Source organism: Rosa chinensis, chromosome 7 (genome assembly GCF_002994745.2).
Source record: "Rosa chinensis cultivar Old Blush chromosome 7, RchiOBHm-V2, whole genome shotgun sequence".
NCBI lineage: Eukaryota > Viridiplantae > Streptophyta > Magnoliopsida > Rosales > Rosaceae > Rosa > Rosa chinensis.
Window position 1 is genome coordinate 55508332 of NC_037094.1, and position 21790 is coordinate 55530121.

Below are 21790 nucleotides of genomic sequence, written 5' to 3' on the forward strand. Positions count from 1 at the left end.
GTTGACATCTATTTCTGCAGATGATTATCACAACAACCTTACCAAAGAAGAGTCTTCTACCTTCTACTACTGTTTAACCTCACTCTATGGAAAATGAACTGTTTGTTACTCGTAGTAGAGGCAGGGACTTCTCCTGCTAATATATAGGCATCAATCCAAAGAGTCCTATCTCCATAAAAGAGTCCATGTTATCTGCCTAAGCTTATCGATTAGGAGACTTAAGTTTATCACATTAACTTGATGTTAACCAGGTAGAGTTAACTTGAACTTCTAACTCCTATTAAGAGATATACATTCTCAATAGGTAACTAGATAGAGTTAAAGCATTATATTTCCTGTTATTTATCTTAAACTAAATCAGTTCTCATTTACTTAATGCTATGAGATAATGTGAAGTCCATATTTTCCAACAAGATTCATAGCTGAAGAATTAGTTTGTAATGGATTACAAGAATATGAATTTCATAGTAAGTAGTTAAAGGCATTTACAGACTTTTGCATACCATAAAGATACCTGAGTGTCATATTCTGCTGATCCACTGCTACTCTGAGGTCTGACCTGCCAAAAGGGTGCTCTTGCAACATCTTCTGCAAAAAATTATCTCTACAGATCAATATAGTTTGATTCTCATTTAACATAAGCTGCTCATAGTCTCAAATACAGAAACAGAATCTAGAGCATTGCAAAAGACTTGGTGCATGCATGACAAAATTGTAAAAGCTCCTTTCTGAGTTCCAAAATTTTTTAAAACGTGTGAATTAACAAATAACTATCAATAGTTTTGTACATGTTATAATTAAACAACTTTCAATTTGCTTGTAACTTTAACAAATAGGACCAGAAATGTAAAGCCATAGCTTGAGCTGGATTGAAAGTAGACGAAGAAGAGATGATATGATGACTGAATCTGCTCATACTGTGCTTCTTCTTCAGCTTAGTGTTCTATTGTTATGACATCATTATCAGTCCTTCCAAGAAATTGAGGATCTGTAATTGACTGTTTGCACTCTGGTTTATGTCAACACAAGATCCGTAAGAAGAAGTATGACTGATGCATGAAGCTCAAAAAAATAAACCCGGCATGAATGCAATGATCCTAACATATCGAGTATGTCTTCCTAGGCTAATACATCTTGTACATGTAATTTTTTTTGTCTAATCACACTATTTTGCCAGAAAGAGAAAAAATGATGATTCTTGTGGGGTTTTATGTTCTTTAATGAATTTTACTAGTATTTATAGTAGAAAGAAAATGTGGAAGAAAATTTCAGGGTACCTGCTTCCAAATTCTAATGCTAGCAAAGAGGTTACATCTGAATTTGTAACTCTTGCCACATCTCCAACTAAGAAAACTTTCCATGTTTCATGTTAGACTTGAGATGGTTTTGGGCATCATCTTAATCTGTAACTCTTGCCATGTCTCCTAAGACCTGCAGCTAAAGCCCCAAAAGCGACTCACAAATTATCGCAGAAAACAGCCGGAAGTAAAACTATAATGATTTGTAAGAAATAACAAATAGTAACCTGCTTTCAGTGGAAGAGGAACTCAATTCCCTCTCAATCAAATATTTACAGTAGTAGCCTTTAAGCTTTACAGTTTCAGGTGATCATGGTTATCTCCTCATCACTCGATGAGTCTATCTGTATCTCTGTTTCAACCCTACTGAGAAACCAGGAGAGTCCGTCAATTAGAACATAATCAATATTTCTACTCGAGAAATCTGTCATGCAACAGAGAAAGCCGAATCAGTTCATAGAATTAGTATACATAATTCAGGACAACGATCTCCTTTTTACACAAAATTAATGGAGGCTTCAAAAATGATATTTCGAAAAGTAACGGATATATCATGCATGCATATGCACCCTAGCTAGTGATTATTTGAAGATGCCAAAAAGAAAAGAAAGAAAGAAATCTAATGAAAGAATTACTAAGCGAGTAAACAAGAGAAAAATTACCTCTCAGAAACATTCGGTATTACCTGATCAGGTATTATAATACTCCGCCGACATTTGGTGATGTAAATTCTACTGACCGGTGTGTTTTTCAGGAAGAATGGCAGGTTCATCAGCTTAGGGCAGTACTGAATTGTGAAGGAAACAAGGCATGCATGGCATAGTTGTTTAAATTTTGGGAATAAATCAGAGGATGATGATGTTTGAGTGTCCATTATTCCCAAAATGACTCCTTTTGCCCTGTTTGTTTGTTTGTTTGTTTCTGTTAAAACAGTAATGCTCATTGGAGTGTTCTAAACTATTCCCAAATTAACTAGATTAGTCTAGAAACATCTTGTAATTGAGAAGTTGTAGAAAAATCTAGAAAGAAGTAGATATTTATGAGCTAAAGTCGGTGGAGTGGAGATAATCCTGTGAATGTCGGTGAACTAGCAAAAATGTCAGCTAACCATCTCTATATATGTGTGTCCTCTTGTAATTATACGAATTAATGAACTAAGTACAAGCTAAAAGCTTCTCTCCTCTGTTTTATATACAACCTCTTTTGTTTCTAACCCTTTAGCACCTCCTCTACTTCTAGTCCTAGATCACCTAGCTCCTAAACATCTTTTCCTAAACACGTTGTCCTAGCCCACTACTACTAAAACTTCCGCACCAAATTCCAACAGTGGTATCAAAGCCACAAATTCTAACAATGGTATCAGAGCTTTCTTCGATCAAATTTGGGGCGTTGATTTGTGTCTTCCACCATGTCTACCTCCACCTCCAACCAAACATCAATTCCTCTTCCCATCTTCAAGGGAGAAAACTATGATTTTTGGAGTATCAAGATGAGAACCTTCTTTATGTCTCAAGATCTATGGGACATAGTAGAGAAAGGATTCTCGACTCCAGAAAATCCGACGGTGGAGCAATTGAGGCAAGAAAAGAAAGAAAAATTAAGATATGCTAGTGCTCTCTTCGCCATTCAACAAGTGGTGGACGATACAAATTTTTCAAGAATCATGGGAGCTACCACATCAAAAGAAGCTTGGGATCTACTAAAGGAGGAGTTTCAAGGGACGGCAAAGGTACGCTCCGTTAAACTACAAACAATGAGGAGAGAGTTAGAAAATTTGAAAATGAAAGATTCTGAGATCGTAAAAGATTACTATTCCCGGTTAAAGGAAATAGTAAATCAATTAAGAGCCTATGGTGAAAATATTAGTGAGACTAGAGTAGTTGAAAAAAATACTCATTAGCCTCACTGAAAAATATGACCCAATAGTTACTGCCATCGAAAATTCTAAAGACATGACAACTCTTTCAGTGACAGAACTAACAGGCTCTTTAGAAGCTTATGAGAAAAGATTGAGTAGTCAGAATGAAAGTCTTATAGAAAGTGCATTCCGATCTAAACTCAATATTCGATCTCAGAAAAATGAAAAAGAAAAGAAGTTTGAAGAATTTTCTAGAGGAGGAGATAGACCCAAATATTGGGTAAATAAAAAAGATATAAAGGAGAAAAGAAATTATTCTCCATGTGGAATCTGCCAGAAAAATAATCATCAAGAAAAAGATTGTTGGTTTCGGGGAAAACCGAAATGCCGAAACTGCAACAACTTTGGTCGTATTGAGGAAAATTGTTTCCTCAAGAAAAATCACCGAGTAGATTTTTCAGAAGAAAATGAGCAAGATGAGCAGCTCTTCTATGCATGTCACTCGGCGATTGAAGAGAGAAATAAGAAGTGGTACGTGGATAGCGGCTGCAGCAATCACATGTCAGGAGATAAAACCATTTTCTCCAAACTTACTTCACAAAAGTCTCAAGTGAAAGTAGGAAATGGAGAAATGGTGAAAACTAAAGGCAAAGGTACGATTTCCATCCCGACTAATTTAGGAACTAAAAAGATTAATGATGTTCTATTAGTTCCTAGCTTGGATCATAATCTCCTAAGTGTCGGACAAATGATGGAAAATGGTTATGCTATATTATTTCATGGAGACTTCTGCAAAATATTTGACAAGAAAAGAAGGTTGATATTCAAAATAAGGATGAAAAATAGATATTTCCCCATCCAATGGCAACAAATGGCCATGAAAGCAGAAGTCAAGAAGAAAAATATTTGTCTAGAGAAAAAGCAGCCAAGGACTCTACCACGTCAAGCAAATAAAGAAGGGAGTTCAAATCCTCCACAACCAAAAATTTGTGAAGTTGCGATGAAGAAGAAAGCCAGAAAAAGGCTATGGAAGAAGAAAGCCAGAGGAAGGCCGTGGAAAAAGAAAGTAAGAGTGAGAACATCTTCGCCAAGGTACTTCTAAAATCGAGACTTAAATTACTATGAGATTAGTCGGAGTACCATCAATGAGCATTAAGGAGGAGTGTTAAAACAGTAATGCTCATTGGAGTGTTCTAAACTATTCCCAAATTAACTAGATTAGTCTAGAAACATCTTGTAATTGAGAAGTTGTAGAAAAATCTAGAAAGAAGTAGATATTTATGAGCTAAAGTCGGTGGAGTGGAGATAATCATGTGAATGTCGGTGAACTAGCAAAAATGTCGGCTAACCATCTCTATATATGTGTGTCCTCTTGTAATTATACGAATTAATGAACTAAGTACAAGCTAAAAGCTTCTCTCCTCTGTTTTACATACAACCTCCTCTGTTTCTAACCCTTTAGCACCTCCCCTACTTCTAGTCCTAGCTCGCCTAGCTCCTAAACATCTTTTCCTAAACACATTGTCCTAGCCCACTACTACTAAAGCTTCCGCACCAAATTCCAACAGTGGTATCAAAGCCACAAATTCTAACAGTTTCAGAATTGCAGTGTTCCACTCATCTAGCATGTCAACCATCTCATAAGAGACATCTTTCACCCGATCCAACCAGTTCCTCACGCTAGCCTTCTCCACTTGCTCCTTCTCAACATCCTCAATCGAGCACCCCTTGAATTGCTTTGAGATTGCTGCTGAACTTTTTGACCTCTCTCAGCTTTCAAAACCAGTGTCACAGCTCCCTTTGTGTGGTCAAAAGCAACTGCAGCCAATTGTTCCAGAAGCAGGTTGATGAGTGCCTCGGCCATATTGGAAGCTGAAACACAAACACAAGAGCTAGAGATGAAAATCTCACATATAAATGTAGAATGCCTGTGAGGCTATTATGGGTCTTCTACCAAGTTTGTATAGAGCACAAATTGTCAAGGCCAAATCCAGTCAAACTATTCGTGCAAATAATAGACAAGTGGTGTCTTTTCATTAAAGTAGTACAGGTGGTGGTCTCCTTTCATTCAAGTAGTGTAGCACTGATTGTGGTGGCATGGATGATATATAGATGTATCTTTGTTAGAGAGAATTAATAACTCATCGGCTAAAATCAAGCCATAACTTAGCTTTCGTTTCTGATTTGCTGTGTAATTGCTGTAATATCAACAGTTTAGGATCTACTGTATATTTGTAGTAAATGCACTTTATTCACTCTATGTAACAGTAGCTTATCTGCTGCTATATAAGTTGTGTACTTGTACAAACAAAGGTAATGAAAATCACTTTCTACATGGTATCAGCGTAGGTCTAGGATCTATACCTGTGTCTAATCTTCTTCTCACGTCTTGTTCTTCTCCTATGTTTCTCCTTTATCTTGTGTCTCTTCTTCCCCATGGCTGCCTTTCCTCCCTCTTCTGCTCCCTCATAGGCTACTGCCCCATTCACCACGCGTAATGACACCAACTACCTCACTTGGCTTCGTCAAATCAACTGCGGTCGTCATTTCCAGCCGCAGCATTCTCAGCAGATCGCGTATTCTTTCAACGCACACAAGTAACTTTTTAATTCATATGGCCCTTACACCTCTCCCTCTTGGGCTGCCCGCCCTCCCCCATCCAATGGACTCGGTCCAGCCCCAACTTGTTGTCCAAATTGCCACACAAGCCATCATGGGCTGCATCAATGCCCTCAACGGTTTTCCGGACCATCCACTACTGCACCGTTTGTTGGTGCTCACTCCGCTGCTGATCCAAATTGGTACCTGGATACAGGAGCTACCCATCACATGACCGCCATGCCTGTCCATAATCCTCACTCATACGCTGGTCCTCATACCGTTCTTATGGGTAATGGGGACTCAATGCCCATTTCCCATACTGGTACTCTTCCTTTGTCCTTGGGCTCCTCCCATTTTTCCTTACAAAATGTCATTCAAATTCCGTCTATTCGTAAAAATCTCCTCTCTGTTGCTCACTTCACTAAGGATAATAAAGTTTGTTTCCTTTTTGCTCCTGATTTTTATCAAATATATTGCTTACTTTCTGGTCGTCTCTTGTTTCAAGGTCCCTATACAGATGGCCTGTATCCACTCAATCTGTCTAGCGTATCCACCACTCCTCAAGCTCTCGCCTCTATTCACTCCTCCATCTGGCACAATCGCCTAGGTCATCCGTCATCTGATGTTCTGTCTCGTTTAGGTTCTTCACTAGGTTCAAAGTTGTCTTTCCGTACTTTTTATCTCGAGTGTGCCCTTAGCAAATCTCATCAATTGCCTTTTAAATCTAATGAAGAGTATGCGACTTCTCCATTTTATATTATTCATAGTGATGTATGGGCATCATCTACTTGCTCTGTTAGTGGCTTCAAATATTATGTTCTCTTTACTGATGATTTTTCCCTCTATACATGGCTTTACCCCATGCGTCGCAAAAATGAAGTTCTTACCCATTTTCAAACTTTGGTTGCCATGATTCAAAATTTCTTTAACACAACCATCAAGTTTCTTCAAAGTGACAATGGGACTGAATATGTCAATAATGCCTTCTCTCTTTATTGTAAATCCTTGGGAATTCAACAGAGATTTTCTTGCCCACATACACCACAACAGAATGGACTTGCCGAGCGCAAACATCGCCATATTGCCACAATGTGTCGTAGTCTTCTCCTTACCTCTGGTGCTCCCCATAATCTTTGGGTCGAAGCGGTCTTGACCTCCATTTATCTTATTAATCTCCTTCCCACACCCACTCTCAATTGGGATACCCCCCACAGCCGTCTTTATGGTAGTCCGCCTTCCTACTCGTCTCTTCGAGTTTTTGGTTGCTCTTGTTTTCCTCATCTTGGGTCTTCTGTCTCTAATAAACTCTCCAGTCGTAGTATCGAATGTGTGTTTTTAGGTTATAGTCCTCAACACAAAGGTTACCGTTGCGTCGATCCAACCACTGGTCGTGTCTATGTCTCTAGGCATGTTATTTTCAACGAAACAATTTTTCCTACAAGAGTTTGCAGGTACCATCAGTTTCGGAAACTAGCTCATTAGAATTCACCCTCTTGTCCAGCCCGGGTATTATTCACTCACAGCCCAACACACCTGGCCCAAATCCACATGATGAGCTGATCCCATCTCCTGCTGTCATCCACAACAACCCGGGTTCTCCACCCCCTTCTTCTGTCGTTGACCTTGATGCCCAAAACCGAGCACCCAGCATCGCGTCAACATCTAGTGCGCCTCCGCCATCCACGGCCGCTCCATCGCAGCCTCTAGCGCCCAGCGCTGCTTCGACGCCCGCCCCCGCCCCCGTCCCCATCCTAACCTACCAGCGCCGCCAACCTATGGTTCCAGATCCACCTCCATATGCTTCACAGTCCTCTCGGCCAGACGCTCCTCCACCTGTGTCCCCACCTGCTTCGGCTACTTCTCCTTCACCACCAGACCACCCAGCTCCACCTCTGGCTCCTCTTCCAAATCCAGCCGCAGCTCAGGCTCAGATTGCCGCCGATTCTCCTGTGCAGGCCGACGTCCCTGTCCCAGCTTCTCTTCTAATTCCAGACCCTCCTCCTCCTGCTCATCCACCCATTCATCCTATGAAAACATGTCTTCGTGATGGCATTGTTCAGACCCGAGTTCGCACAGATGGCACAGTGAAGTATCCTCTTCCTCGTGCTCTCCTTACTGCTCTTGATTCTACTGAACCTACCTGTTACACTGAGGCCTCTAAATAGGAGGTGTGGCGTACTACCATGGTGGATGAAATTAATGTCCTCTTGAAGAATAATACTTAGACCCTAGTTCCTCCATCTCCATCACAGAATACCGTTGGCTGCAAATGGGTGTTTCGAGTCAAGCATAATCAAGATGGCACTGTAGAACGTCACAAAGCTCGTCTTGTGGCTAAAGGATTTCATCAACAGCAAGGTATTGATTATGAGGAAACCTTTAGTCCTGTGGCTAAACCTGCCACTATTCGTGTTGTGCTTTCTCTTGCTGTGTCTAGAGGCTGGTCGCTTTGTCAATTGGACGTCAAGAATGCGTTCCTTCATGGTTTTCTCAAGGAAGCTGTGAATATGACTCAACCACTAGGGTTCATTGATCAATCTCGCCCATCTCATGTTTGCAAGCTCAACAAGGCCCTTTACGGTCTCAAGCAAGCACCACGTGCTTGGTTTCATCGCATGACCTCTTTCTTATTGTCGGTTGGCTTTGTTCAAAGTCTGGCAGATTCTTCCCTTTTTATTTTTCGTCATGGAGTGCACACTATTTATTTTTTGCTGTATGTTGATGACATTGTGGTCACGAGTAGTGACACTCAGCTTCTCCAACGGTTTATTGATGCATTGGGTCATGGTTTTGATATTAAGGACCTTGGTCCCCTGCACTATTTCCTTGGTTTACAGGTATCCTCTCACAATGATGGGATTCATATTGGCCAATGATTACATGTATTTTTATGCGCGTAATTACGTTCTAAACACTAGAATTAAGCTAATCTCCAAAGTAATTATTATGTAACTAATCTATTTTTATTTATTTTGTAGAAAATAAGCGGAGTTGCGAAAACGAGATAGATAGATGCGAAAATGGTGAAGCTTGAGTTTTCGACATGAGGATGAAATTGGAGATTTGTTAATTGGTTAATTAAGCTTAATTAAGTAATTAAGCCTAATTGGTTAATTAAGCCTTTGAGCTGCAGCACGTGGGGTTATTAAACCATCAATTAATGGTTTGATTAATCAATTAAACTATGAATTAGTTAATCATTCTACCTCCCAGACCAATTTGGTTTTTGCCACGGGTCCTTCCCAACATCATTTCCTTTCATTGTTTCATTCTGGCATTATCTCCCAGCCAAGGAGAATTACCATCACGTGCTCTTCTCTGCATTCAATCCTAGCCATATGCCATCATATATTCCCCTTTAATCACAGCCATCTATTCATCATCCACTTCTCCCTTGACAAACAGCCACACACCGAGACCACATATATATTCATTCAACCCTCTCTCTTCTCCAACAGCCGCAGACCCCAATTTTCCTTTACCCTTCCTCTAACACCGAACCGCCCACCTCCAACCCATTTTCTATATTTTCTTCACTATTCCACCACAAAGCTTCATCAATTCCACAAGATTCAAAGAGGAACCCAAGCATCAAGAGCTTCATAAACATCAAATTTGGGTAAAAGTGGGAGCCATAAATCAAGGCTAGCTAGCCATAATTGCTCTATAGCAATTTGTGGCTTGTTCTTGTTACTCTCTACTTCTCTTCACTTTTTTCTCTTTCAATTATGTATTTTGATGTTAGTTTGGTGATGGGTAGTGAGTAGTTTTGTTATTGGGGGCTAGGGTTGTGTGCCCTACCCCAAATCTTGTGTAAAAAATGTTTAATTTAATGTAATGATGCAATTTTCATATGATGGATGCTTATTTCAATTATTGTTGGGTTAAAATGCATGTCTAGGAGCCTAGTAAACTCTAGGGTGTGTATTTTGAGCATGTCTAGGATGGAGTTAGAGGCTTGACCCCCTCTAATTCCTAAGCTAGAAAACTTCAATCACTACTACAAAAAATTCATCACACAACGGTGGAAATCTGTTGTGTGATTTGGACCATGTCTGTCGTCTATCTAGGTGTTGTGTGATGAGCACACTCCAACAACGGTGTTTCACCATTTTGTGTATACCATAGACACAACGCATAAGTTAAAACCGTTGCACCGATTCTGCGCATGCCAATGCCAGATTTTGGAAGCGGCGCATTCAATTGTTGTTTCGATGATAATCATACAACAAAAGTAAGTACACACTGTTGTTGGTTAACTTTTCACACAACAGAAAAATGACACTCAGACAATGGAAGTAATACCATACTGTTGTTGGTTAACTTATCATACAACAGAAAAATATGGCAACTGTTGTTGGTTGTTCCTTCACACAACAGATATCATAAAGTAACTGTTGTATGTGTGAGGCTCAGTGTTGAATTCTTCACAAGTCATACAACATATTGTTTCTATACCGTTATGTGATTTAACTTGAGACAACTGATATCTACTCTTTCTGTTGTGTGAGTACTAATGAGACAACAAAATTTTTTAGAGACCGTTGAGTGATTTTAGTGGTTTATTGTGTGATTGATGACAAATGTGTATTCATACAACGTTCGTTCATTCGATATTCTACCTAGAATATTTGCATAAATATAATGCTCAATATATATTACATAATGAAGTATTCTAATTGAAGCGTCTAGTGTACCAAAAGAGCTAGCATTTGCCAATCATCTATATATATATATAAGTATATATATATATATATATATATTCATGTATCCAAAAAAGCTAGCATTTGCACAAATATAATGCTCTATATACTTCCGATGACCTTGAAGCTTTTGCTAGGTCCAGGATCTGGTCCACGACCTGCAGATCATGACAGAAGCTTGCAATGCTCTGAACAACATTATCTTCAACATAACCTTGAATGTCTCACTCACAATTGGCCTGCACCATGATTAGATCATTGTTAGAAAACCAAATATGCAAAGAAAAACACCAGACCTTTAAGACCACTGGAATCAGTATTTTGCATCCATTTAATCTGAATAACCAACAAGATCAACGAGAACTCCAGTACCTTCCCAAGTTGATCAAATCCATCTAATTGGTTAAGCAACTCCATGAGTGTTCGCTGGATTTCACGATCTGCACTAGTCCCTTAGCTAAAACGCTGTCCCCCAATAGGATCGATCACATCCATAAAAATACAGGGCTAGACATGAAGTCAAGAAATAAGGTATGCTTTTTAACAGTAATATACAGAGAAAATGCTGAACAAATTTCAAGCCCAATAATCTGACCACGCAATTGGCCTGCAAGATGCAAACTTGTTTAGTGATTTGAAGAAATTTGGCAATGTCTAAATCAGGCACTTGTGTGTATTCAAGCAATAACAAATGCAAACTCTATACAGTTGACAATTGACAGTTGTGAAAGACTCTATATTCATGGTTAAGTATCAAAGCATCACCAAAGAAGCAGTCAATTGGATAATCAAACATCTTGGGATAGGTTGATATGCATTTCTGCACTGAGGAGGAGATTCCACATTTAGACCTTCTGGTATACCTGTGCCAAGTAGTTTATCTTCTTCCAGTTGTGGGTCCTCATTTCTTGACAAAGTTCTAATAGAGATCATCTCTAAGTTGCAAATGCGGATGCAATCTATGACTCACATGCCAATGCTCTTCCACTACTATGTAGCTAAAACTATCAAAAACTCGTGCAGAGCCAACCCATATCATGGTCTGTTAAAATCTACTCATAGTTAATTTCACCCAAAAAAAAAAAATGCTCATAGTCAATTAAGTTTTTAATTGCAATTGACACAATCATCCAAGTGAATGCATTGTTGGAAACTAAAATCATAGACGAGTAAACTTATCATGCACATTACTTGGAAACTAAAATCATAGCCAAGGCAGCACATTGATCCATGTGTCAAACTGGTAAAAGTACAAAAATGCATAGTCCGCCATATTAGTTTAGCGAGGATCGAGGAATGATCAATTACCGTTCAACTTAAGTTTGAAAACCAATAGTCTACCAATTTATTTTGTCTATAACTTAAAACAGGGGAAAGTATGGTTCAGAATATACCACAATTATTTCTAGATTGTAAGTTTCTTTTCTTTGTTTTTTCTTTTCCCGAAAGTGCTGGTACTATAAAGTGGAATATGAAAATGCAGACAAGGACTAGAGAATTACTTCTCTTTTGAACTCAGCCAAAGCAGCTCCCGAGAAATCCTGGTCTAGGAACTTCTTCACAGCAACTTCCTGTAACTCAACTACAAATCTACAATCCACCAGCCAAAACCAATAGTCAACCGTTAATCCTAATTCCTCTTGTAATGGCTGTGAAATTAAATGCAAAACAATTTCAAGCCTCAGCTAATGAATTAAGTAGATGCATAGTTCCAGGAAGTAATGGCAATATCAGAATCTACCATTAAAATAATAATGAGCACAAGAGTCCCAATCATGAAAAGATACAAATCTTAGGTAGCCTATAAAAAGATTCGAATAAACTAGGTTCCAGGAACTATGTTTATGTTCTTACAAAATCCTAATAACCAAGAGTTTCCAGGAACTATGTTTATGTTCTAAACAAAGAAAGGTCCAAACTTTACTTACAATGTTCATTATCGAGAGTTCTCAGAAGAATCACTGAATCAGAAACTATCCAAAATTAGTAATTCATATTACCCATTAGTACACAGCAACTTCTTCTTCGTGTTCTAATGTTCGACTACCCATTAGTAAATAGCAACTTAGTAATTCAGATTACCAAACTAACATACATAACAGAATGTTAGAAACACAGTAAATTTCTAAATTGGATCAAGAAGGGTGAACTGCATAATACCAATGGTGATGAGTGACTTGAGTGGTGAGGACGAGTTTGACTTGGGCTGCTTTAAGAACCTTTTCGAGTTCAACAGGATCCTTTGGTGCTCTCGTCAATAATTCTGATTCACCCAAAACCCAAAACAAAATCAAAAACAAAATACTTTACCAGATTACCAGCAAATCAGCGACTACCCATCACTCCATCAGTTAAATGAGTAAACAAGGGAATCTAAATGCAATCATATAAGAGGAAAACAAAACCAGGTGCATTACTAAAACAACATGTGTAGTGAAAGACCCAAATGAAAAATAAGCCACAGAGATAGCAACTTAGACACGCAAAGGTCCCAAATCCCAGAACAATCAAAGCATTGATAGCTCTACTGGTCAACTTATCTAAATCATCCCCATACTCCATTTCCTCCATAACCAGACAATTCATATTGAAGACCACAAATTCTTCAGACCCATCAACTAACAACCGGCTAACTATTTCTTTTTTGCTAAGTTTGGAAAGAAATGTGTTCCCAGACACACACACACACACGCGAAATCACAAAACAATACAGAAATTCATGGAGTCTGTAATAAAACTGAAACAAAGCAAATTGGGGGAAAACAAAAGAAAAAAGAGAATTAGGAAAAGATAGTACCTTGGCTAGATAATGAGCTCTATCAATGCCTTCGACTTTCAAAAAGGTTCAAGCTTCCCTGAAAACGAAACCTGAAATAGCTTTGAGAACTACCTCCTGAGGCGGGCCTTGTTCATCCTTGGAGAGAGCGGGTTGGTTCTCGTTGTGGAAGTAATTGAGTTGGGTACATCTGGCGAATTGGCGGGTCAGCTGCGGAGAGGAGAAGCCATTTTGGGTTAGGAGTCATTCAAGAAAAAAGCAATGGCAGATGACAAAGGCGAAATCAGACCTAGAAGATGATAGAATTCGTTAGAGATAGGGACCTTACCGCATCGAGAAGCCTTGAATTGATTTGGGTAATGCAAAGCGGAGCTTTGATTATCGACTAGGTAGATAGAGTTGGAGGCAGATTTGGAGAATTGGAGAAGTGAAGAGCGAGCCCCAATTCGAACCCTAATTTCTCGCTGGAGACTAAGAACAACCTGTGAATTAGGGTAGGGGATTTGGGTTGGTATATCAGGGAAGAAAGAATAGAAGCGAGGAGCTGGACTGAGAGAGAGGCTTAGGCTCAACATTTTGATAGAGAGTTTGCCCCGGGGGGGGGGGGGGGGGGGGGGGTGTGTGTGTGGATGGGAAGGGAAAAATACGTTGGGTGGTTGTACCTCTTCTTCTTTTGTTTTTCTTCCTTTCCTTCTTTCTTTCTATCGAACATATGGGGTTGGTGGCCATAATTTTAGTTCATCCCACAACAGATAGTTAAACAACTGTCGTAAGAGAGTATACATAAAATGATATGTGCCAGAAAAAGGAGGGAAATTTGCCGCTGCCGTTGCGTGAATGCGCGGGCGGGTCGCTTAGTAGTCTTATTCTTCGATATTTAGACCTCTTGATGTGAATTAGAGACCCTTGAACCGGCTCTAATTCATGCCAAGTGAGTTCCTACGACCCTTGAACCGGAGTAGGAATACCATGAAAGAGAATTTCGGTCCTTGAGCCTTGAACCACCTTGGATACGACTACCGCCAAAGTAGAAAATCTGCATCTACATTAGATTAGCTTCCGACACATGAAATTTGGGTGAAGGAACCTCTCTAGCACCCGACATTCTCATTATATTGTTCACACTTTTCTAGTTTAATTTCCTTGCATTTTTATTAATCGCTTTGCATTTTATTACTTTTTGTTAAGTTCAAATCAACTCTCAATCATTGAATCCATCGACTCATTGTGCATATTCACCTTGAGGCTACAAGTTAGTGGCTTTGAATAGGCTTGGTGTGAGCTAAGCCGAGCATTGCCAAGGCTTAGTGCTTTGATTGTTTATAATTTTTATTTTACTTTTTATTTTTCTTGTGTGCTTTTAGTATCCTACTATCAATTATCTTGGTTAGGTCCAACACCTAATCCCCGAGGTACGATAAACTAAGGTCCAAATACTTCCCTTACTTGACAACGATTTGTACGCTTGCGAGAGCATATGCGTAAACGTGTATCAAGTCAATGGCGCCGTTGCCGGGGATTAGGGTCTTCGGATCTTAATCCCTTGATAATTGTCATTTAGGGTCACTTTTAGCATACTTTTATTTTTATTCTTATTTTTATTTCTTGTTTCTTTGTTTAGTTGTTTAGTTTCTAATTTTATTTTTCACTACTTGTTAAGTTTCCTTCTTTTCTCACCCTCTAATTAATTGTCAAATTTTGTGGTTGGTATTTGGTGAATATTTTGTGTTTATTTGGTTATTGAGGTGCTTAATTTTCTAGTGGTTCTTTATAGGTGTATGAGCAACACGTTACTACCTATCAATTTGAGAAGTGGTCGCACTTTGCAAAGATTACCTAGACAAGGGCCAAGACATCGTTCACGAACACCTCCAAGGCTAGTAGTACCTCCAAGAGATCCCTCACCGAGTCCGATTAGATCACCGGTTAGAGAGATGGCGGAAAGACCTATTCGGGAGTTCTCTAGACCTTCCATGACCAATACGACATCATGCTTAGTACTTCCGGATAGAGATGTGGACTTTGAGATCAAGCCACAACAATTGAGTATCTTGCCTATTTTCCGTGGGATGCCATCCGAGAAGGCCATCAACCACATGCAAGACTTTGAGGCGATTGTGAGCACTATGTCAAAGGGTGGACTTCCGGAAGGTGAGTTCAAGATGCGGTTGTTTCCTTTCTCACTTAGAGATGATGCAAAGGGATGGTTTTTGAAGCTACAACCAAGGAGTATACGATCATGGGATGACTTGACAGATACTTTCTTAGATGCTTACTATCCACCACACAAGACCACTAGCATGAGACATGAGCTCTTACTCTTCGCTCAACGAGATCATGAGACATTTTGGGAGGCATGGGATAGGTACAAGGATATTTGCAATGCATGTCCCCATCATGGTTTGACTAAGTCGATGATGATTGACGGTTTTTATGGTGGTTTGTTGCCACATGAGAGGAGGAGGGTTGATGTTGCCGCACAAGCTTCACTTCATAGCCATGGTCAAACCGAAGCATGGGATATACTTGAGCACTTGGGTTGACAATCGAGCAATGGGATGATCATGACTCTAGGAGAGAAAGATTGAGGAAAGATCCATATTATGACACCAAAAGCACTCATGAGACACGGGTTGCTCAAGAGAGGTCTAGTGCGGGTTATAGAAAGCTTGAGAGGAAGCTTGATCTACTTCTTCAAGGTCAAGAGTATGGTGCACCTATACATCATATAAAGGCTGCCTCTATGCCTTCATCCTTATGTCTACTTTGTGAGTCACCTACACATGCTACTAGTGAGTGTCATTTTGCCTCTAGCTATCCGGATTTTGTTGATGAGCATGCTAAAGCGGTTGGTAGTTTTCCAAACCGACCAAGGAATGATCCCTATTCAAGCACTTATAATCCGGGGTGGAGAAATCACCCAAACTTCTCATGGAGAGATAGTGGAGGATCTTCTAGTGCACAATAAGGTGGTGTTTATTCTTATGGAGGGCAACAAGGACCACATTCTTCATTTCTTGTTTCTCATGGCCAAGGGTCTTCATTTGGTACTTCTCATGGAGGTTCTTATGGTTCTCATGCACAAAATGCACCTCCCGGATTCCAAAATAGGCAAGTTCTTCAAGGGGTGCCTAATGCTCCTACAAAGACATATGGAAGAGTTACTAACCGCATTGACCAAATCTCAAATGAAGACGGAGCAAAATATTTCGGTTCTTACACAAAGTCAAAGTTCTCTTGCTCAAAGTGTGGGAAAGTTAGAAGTTCAAATGGGTCAATTAGCTAGAGAGCTTGGTTCACGCCCACAAGGTGCATTACCTACACAACTGGATCCAAATCCGAGACATAAGCAAGCTAAGGCTATTACTACACTTCGAAGTGGGAGGATTTATGACAATAAGGTACAAATGCCTACATCTCCTAACTCCCATTTTAATGTGTATGATGATATGTGTGCTCCCACTTCTCCCATATCACATTCTTATGATACATATGTTCCCACTCCTATACATGATCCCCACTCTTCATTTCCATATTTTAATGATGATGATCATGTGTTAGTAGAAAATTGCATTGATAGTGATGATGATAATTTGTTGCATTCATATGGAGCCAAGGGGGAAGAAAATGTACCCCTTGGTCATGTTGCTAATGATAATATGCATATGAATCGTACTTTTATTTCAAAGGAGGATGAGAACTAGGGGGGGAAGAAAATGTACCCCCGAGAATTGGAGTGGGTGATGTGACTTTGTATACAAAAGGAAGAAATAAGGGGGTGGATAAGGAAGCCGGGGAGGAAGAAAATGTACTTCCCGGAGGTGCACAAGGAAGGAAGACCTCTTTATCTCATTCTACATCTTCAAAGTCTCAAGCTTCTAATTCTTCATCCACACCGCCTAAGCATGTGCATTTTGGCCCCACTACTCTTTTATCATCACCTAGGGATCTTCATCAAGGGGGGAGGAATAAGGCGGAAGCTACTTCATCTACTTCTATTGATACACATGGTTCGTCTTCAAGATTGAGTTCTAGGGATGAGGAAGGTTTCGGCCCTACTAAGCAAGGTGAGGCCGTGAAGGCTACGGATCCTAGCTTGGTGAAAAACACCTCTAGGGATCACTCTATTAGTCGGACTTCATTTTCGGAGTTGAGTTCTAATGGTTCACAGCCTATTTCATTATCTAGTGAGCATCGGGATCTACAACAAGGGGGAAGTAATAAGGAGGAAGACTATTCTCATATACCTTTGGATTATAGGGATAGGAGTGGACCGATCCATTCTACACTAGGCGAGGCCTTGAGGGCTAAGAACCCTAGTGGGACGGTTACCACCCTTAGGGGTTCAAGGGGGAGTCTCACTTTTTCTCCACCTCTTGATTTGACTCCATCGGAGCCTAGACTTCCGTATCCACAAGTTAAGAGAGCTCAAGATCAAAAGAAGCGGAAGGAGATACAAAAGCAAGAGTTCATTGAGCTATTCAAGTCCGTTAACATCAATATCCCATTACTTGATGCCATTAAGCAAGTTTCGGCCTATGCAAAGTGCTTGAAAGACATGTGCACTAATAAGAGGAAGTTTGTGGAGAATGAGGATGTGTACTTGAGTGAACATGTGTCGGCCGTACTTCAAAGGAGGTTGCCTCCTAAGCTTAGTGACCCCGGATCTTTTACTCTTCCTTGTACCATTGGGTCCCGAAGCTTTGATCAAGCATTATTAGATTTGGGGGCTAGCATCAACCTTATGCCTTATGATGTGTACAAGACTTTGTCATTGGAGTCGATCAAGCCTCTAAAGATTAAGCTTAAGATGGCGGATAGGAGTATCAAGTACCCTCGTGGAGTGGTGGAGGATGTTCTTGTCAAGGTAGATGAGATTTATGTACCGACCGATTTTGTTGTACTTGATATGGACCCTCCTTATGAGGATGATGATGATGAATTACCTATCATTTTTGGTAGAGCATTTATGGCGACTGCAGGGGTCAAGATTGACGTTAAGAAGGGTTTACTCACCATGACAGTATTTGACACTACTATAGGGTTTCGGATTTTTGATGCTATGAGGAGTCCATTATATCATCTTGATGAGTGCTTCCGGATTGATGTTATGGATGATATTGTTGGGAAGAACTTTATTGAGCATTCATCAAAGGATTACATGGAGACTTGTATTGCTCAAGGTGGAACCGAATTTGAGAGTAAGGAGCATGTTGAGGCTATTGCACACTTAGAGGCGTTGACACCATATTTGCCTAGACGTGTTCTACCAGTTTTACCTTTGCCACCTTCTACTACACCACCTATTCCTTCATATGAGACCCCACCAGATTTGGAGCTAAAGACGTTACCTTCGACTTTGAGATATGCATTTCTAGGAGAGGAGAGCACATTACCGGTTATTATCTCATCGAAGTTGAGAAAAGTTGAGGAAGATAAGCTTTTGAGGGTGTTACGTGAGCATAAGAGAGCTATTGGTTGGACTATTGCCGATATCAAAGGCATTAGTCCATCCAAGTGTCAACATCACATTTACTTGGAGGAGGGGTGTAAGCCCACTTGGGAAGCTCAGAGGAGGTTGAATCCTCCATGATGGAGGTAGTGAAGAAGGAGATTATTAAGCTTCTAGATGTTGGAGTTATTTTCCCGATTTCTAATTCGCTATGGGTTTCACCAGTTCAGGTTGTCCCAAAAAGGGAGGAATTACAGTAGTGCAGAATGAGAAGAGTGAAGATGTGCCGCAGCGAGTTCAGAATGGATGGAGGGTTTGTTTTGATTATAGAAAGCTTAATGGAGCGATAAGGAAGGATCATTTTCCACTACCTTTCATTGATCACATGTTGGAGAGATTAGCAGGTCATAGCCACTATTGTTTCTTAGATGGATATTCGGGGTATAATCAGATTGCTATTGCTAAGGAAGACCAGGAGAAGACTACTTTCACATGTCCGTTTGGTACTTTTGCATATAGGAGGATGCCTTTTGGACTTTGCAATGCACCTGCTACTTTTCAGAGGTGTATGATGGCATTGTTTCATGACATGACTGAGCGCTTTATGGAGATTTTTATGGATGATTTCTCAATTCATGGAGATACTTTTGATGATTGTCTTCGACATTTGACCCTTGTTCTAAAACGGTGTGAGGAGACCAATTTGGTCCTCAATTGGGAAAAGTGACACTTTATGGTGGATGAGGGTATTGTGTTAGGGCATGTAGTATCATCACGTGGCATTGAGGTGGATAAGGCGAAGATTGAGTTGATTTCTAGTTTACCACCACCAAAGAATGTGAAAGGAGTTAGGAGTTTTCTTGGGCATGCTAGCTTTTATAGACGCTTTATTCCAGATTTCTCTAAGATCACCAAGCCATTGTGTGACTTGCTAGGCAAGGATGTGCCATTTGACTTCACTTCGGAGTGTTTACAGGCTTTTGAGCTACTTAAGGAGAAGTTGACTCACGCACCTATCATGATTGCACCTGATTGGAATAGACCATTTGAGTTGATGTGCAATGCTTCAGATTTTGCTATGGGGGTTGTTTTGGGTCAAAGGATTGAGCGAACACTCCATGTGATATATTATGCTTCCCGGACTTTGAATGTTGCTCAAGTCCATTACACTACTGCCGAGAAGGAGCTTCTTGCTATTATTTTTGCATTGGAGAAGTTTCGGAGTTATCTTCTTGGGAGTAAGGTGATTGTTCACACGGATCATGCGGCATTGAAATATTTGTTGAGCAAGAAGGATGCCAAGCCCCGTTTGATTCGTTGGGTGTTATTGCTCCAGGAGTTTGATATCGAGATCAAGGATGAGCCGGGTAGAGAGAACCTTGTTGCAGATCATTTGTCTAGACTTGAGCATGGCAGAGACTCTTCTGACATACCATTGATTGGGCATTTTCCCGATGAGTACTTATTCCGTGTTGACACTGAGATGCCTTGGTTTGCGGACTTTGTGAACTATTGGGCTAGCAATTGTACTTTCATTCCGGATAACTATGATGCACAGGCCAGAAAGAAGTTTCTTAGAGATGCTCGGTCATATATTTGGGATGACCCGTACTTGTGGAAGGTGGGTAAAGACCAGGTGATTAGACGTTGTATTCCTCAATGGGAGGCCCAGGAGATTATTTCATTGTGTCACTCATCTTTATGTGGAGGTCATTTTGGTAGGAGGAGGACAGCTTTCAAGATCCTTCAGTCTGGTTTCTTTTGGCCTACTTTGTTTAAAGATTGTCATTCTTTCGTGCTTCAATGTGATAGATGTCAAAGGACCGGGAATATTTCCTCCAAGGACCAAATGCCTCTCACTAATATTATGGAGGTTGAGATTTTTGATTGTTGGGGCATAGACTTTATGGGACCATTTCCGAAGTCTCATGGGAACGAATATATCATAGTCGCGGTTGATTATGTTTCGAAGTGGGTTGAAGCCAAGGCCACACGGAAGAATGATGCTAAGGTAGTCACCAAGTTCTTGAAAGAGCATATATTCTCTCGATTCGGGACTCCTAGGATTATTATTAGTGATGGCGGCACACATTTTATCAACCGGACTTTTGATGCCTTATTGAGGAAATATGGAGTCAAGCATAAGGTTGCCACACCTTACCATCCTCAAACTTCTGGTCAAGTGGAGGTGTCAAATAGGGAGATTAAGAGAATTTTGGAAAAGACGGTCAACTCTTCTAGAAAGGATTGGGCCATTAAACTTGATGATGCTTTATGGGCCTATCGGACCGCATATAAGACTCCTATTGGCATGTCTCCTTTCCGTTTATGCTATGGAAAGAATTGTCACATTCCGGTCGAGCTTGAGAACAAAGCTATGTGGGCTATCAAATTTTTGAATTTTGACTTGGAAGCAAGTGGTGAGAAGCGGAAGCTTGATCTTTGTGAGTTGGAGGAGATCCGGGAAGAGGCATATGAGAGTGCCAAATTGTTTAAGGAGAAGACCAAGGTGATACATGATCAGAAATTGGTGAAGAAAGCATTTCTTCCCAAGCAAAAGGTTCTCCTATACAATTCTAGGCTCAAGTTATTTTCCGGAAAGTTGAGATCTAGATGGAGTGGACCTTTTGAGGTAGTTGAAGTTTTCCCTCATGGTGCTATCACAATCAAGAATCTTCATGGTGGGGAACCCTTCAAGGTAAATGGGCATCGATTGAAACCCTACTTGGACACCACATTTGACACTCAAGAGCAGGAGGTCACCCTCCAAGATGTCCCTTGACTCACCCTTGACATATGGACGGGCAATGAAGTCCTTAAACAAAGCGCTCGCTAGGAAGGCAACCCTAGCATTACTTGTGATGTTCTTTCTTGTTCATTTTGCATCAATAAAGCTATTTAGCTACATTTTTGGGAGGTTGGGAGGTGCTTGAAGTGTGGAGAATAAGGAGATATTTTGAGCTACAATTCTTGTTTGGAGGTCATAGAGGATGATTTTGGGTTGTGAGTTGATGGGATGAAGACCACGAACTTAATGGAGGACCCTTGTCCTTATTTCTTGATGGGCTATTTGTGATGCATTGCTCTTGGACACTACACATT

The 21790-nt window shown here is 40.3% G+C and overlaps 1 long non-coding RNA gene and 1 other non-coding gene across 2 annotated transcripts; one reads left to right on the forward strand and one right to left on the reverse strand.

The window, feature by feature from the left end:
- The first annotated feature begins 2577 nt into the window (after positions 1-2577).
- LOC121050418 lies at positions 2578-4750 on the forward strand. Its single transcript, XR_005802916.1, has 2 exons — positions 2578-3027; positions 3810-4750. It is a non-coding gene; the product is annotated as an uncharacterized LOC121050418 (long non-coding RNA).
- Positions 4751-15533: 10783 nt separating this feature from the next.
- On the reverse strand, positions 15534-15640 carry LOC112181102. Its single transcript, XR_002928707.1, has one exon. It is a non-coding gene; the product is annotated as a small nucleolar RNA R71 (small nucleolar RNA).
- Between the last annotated feature and the right edge of the window lie 6150 nt (positions 15641-21790).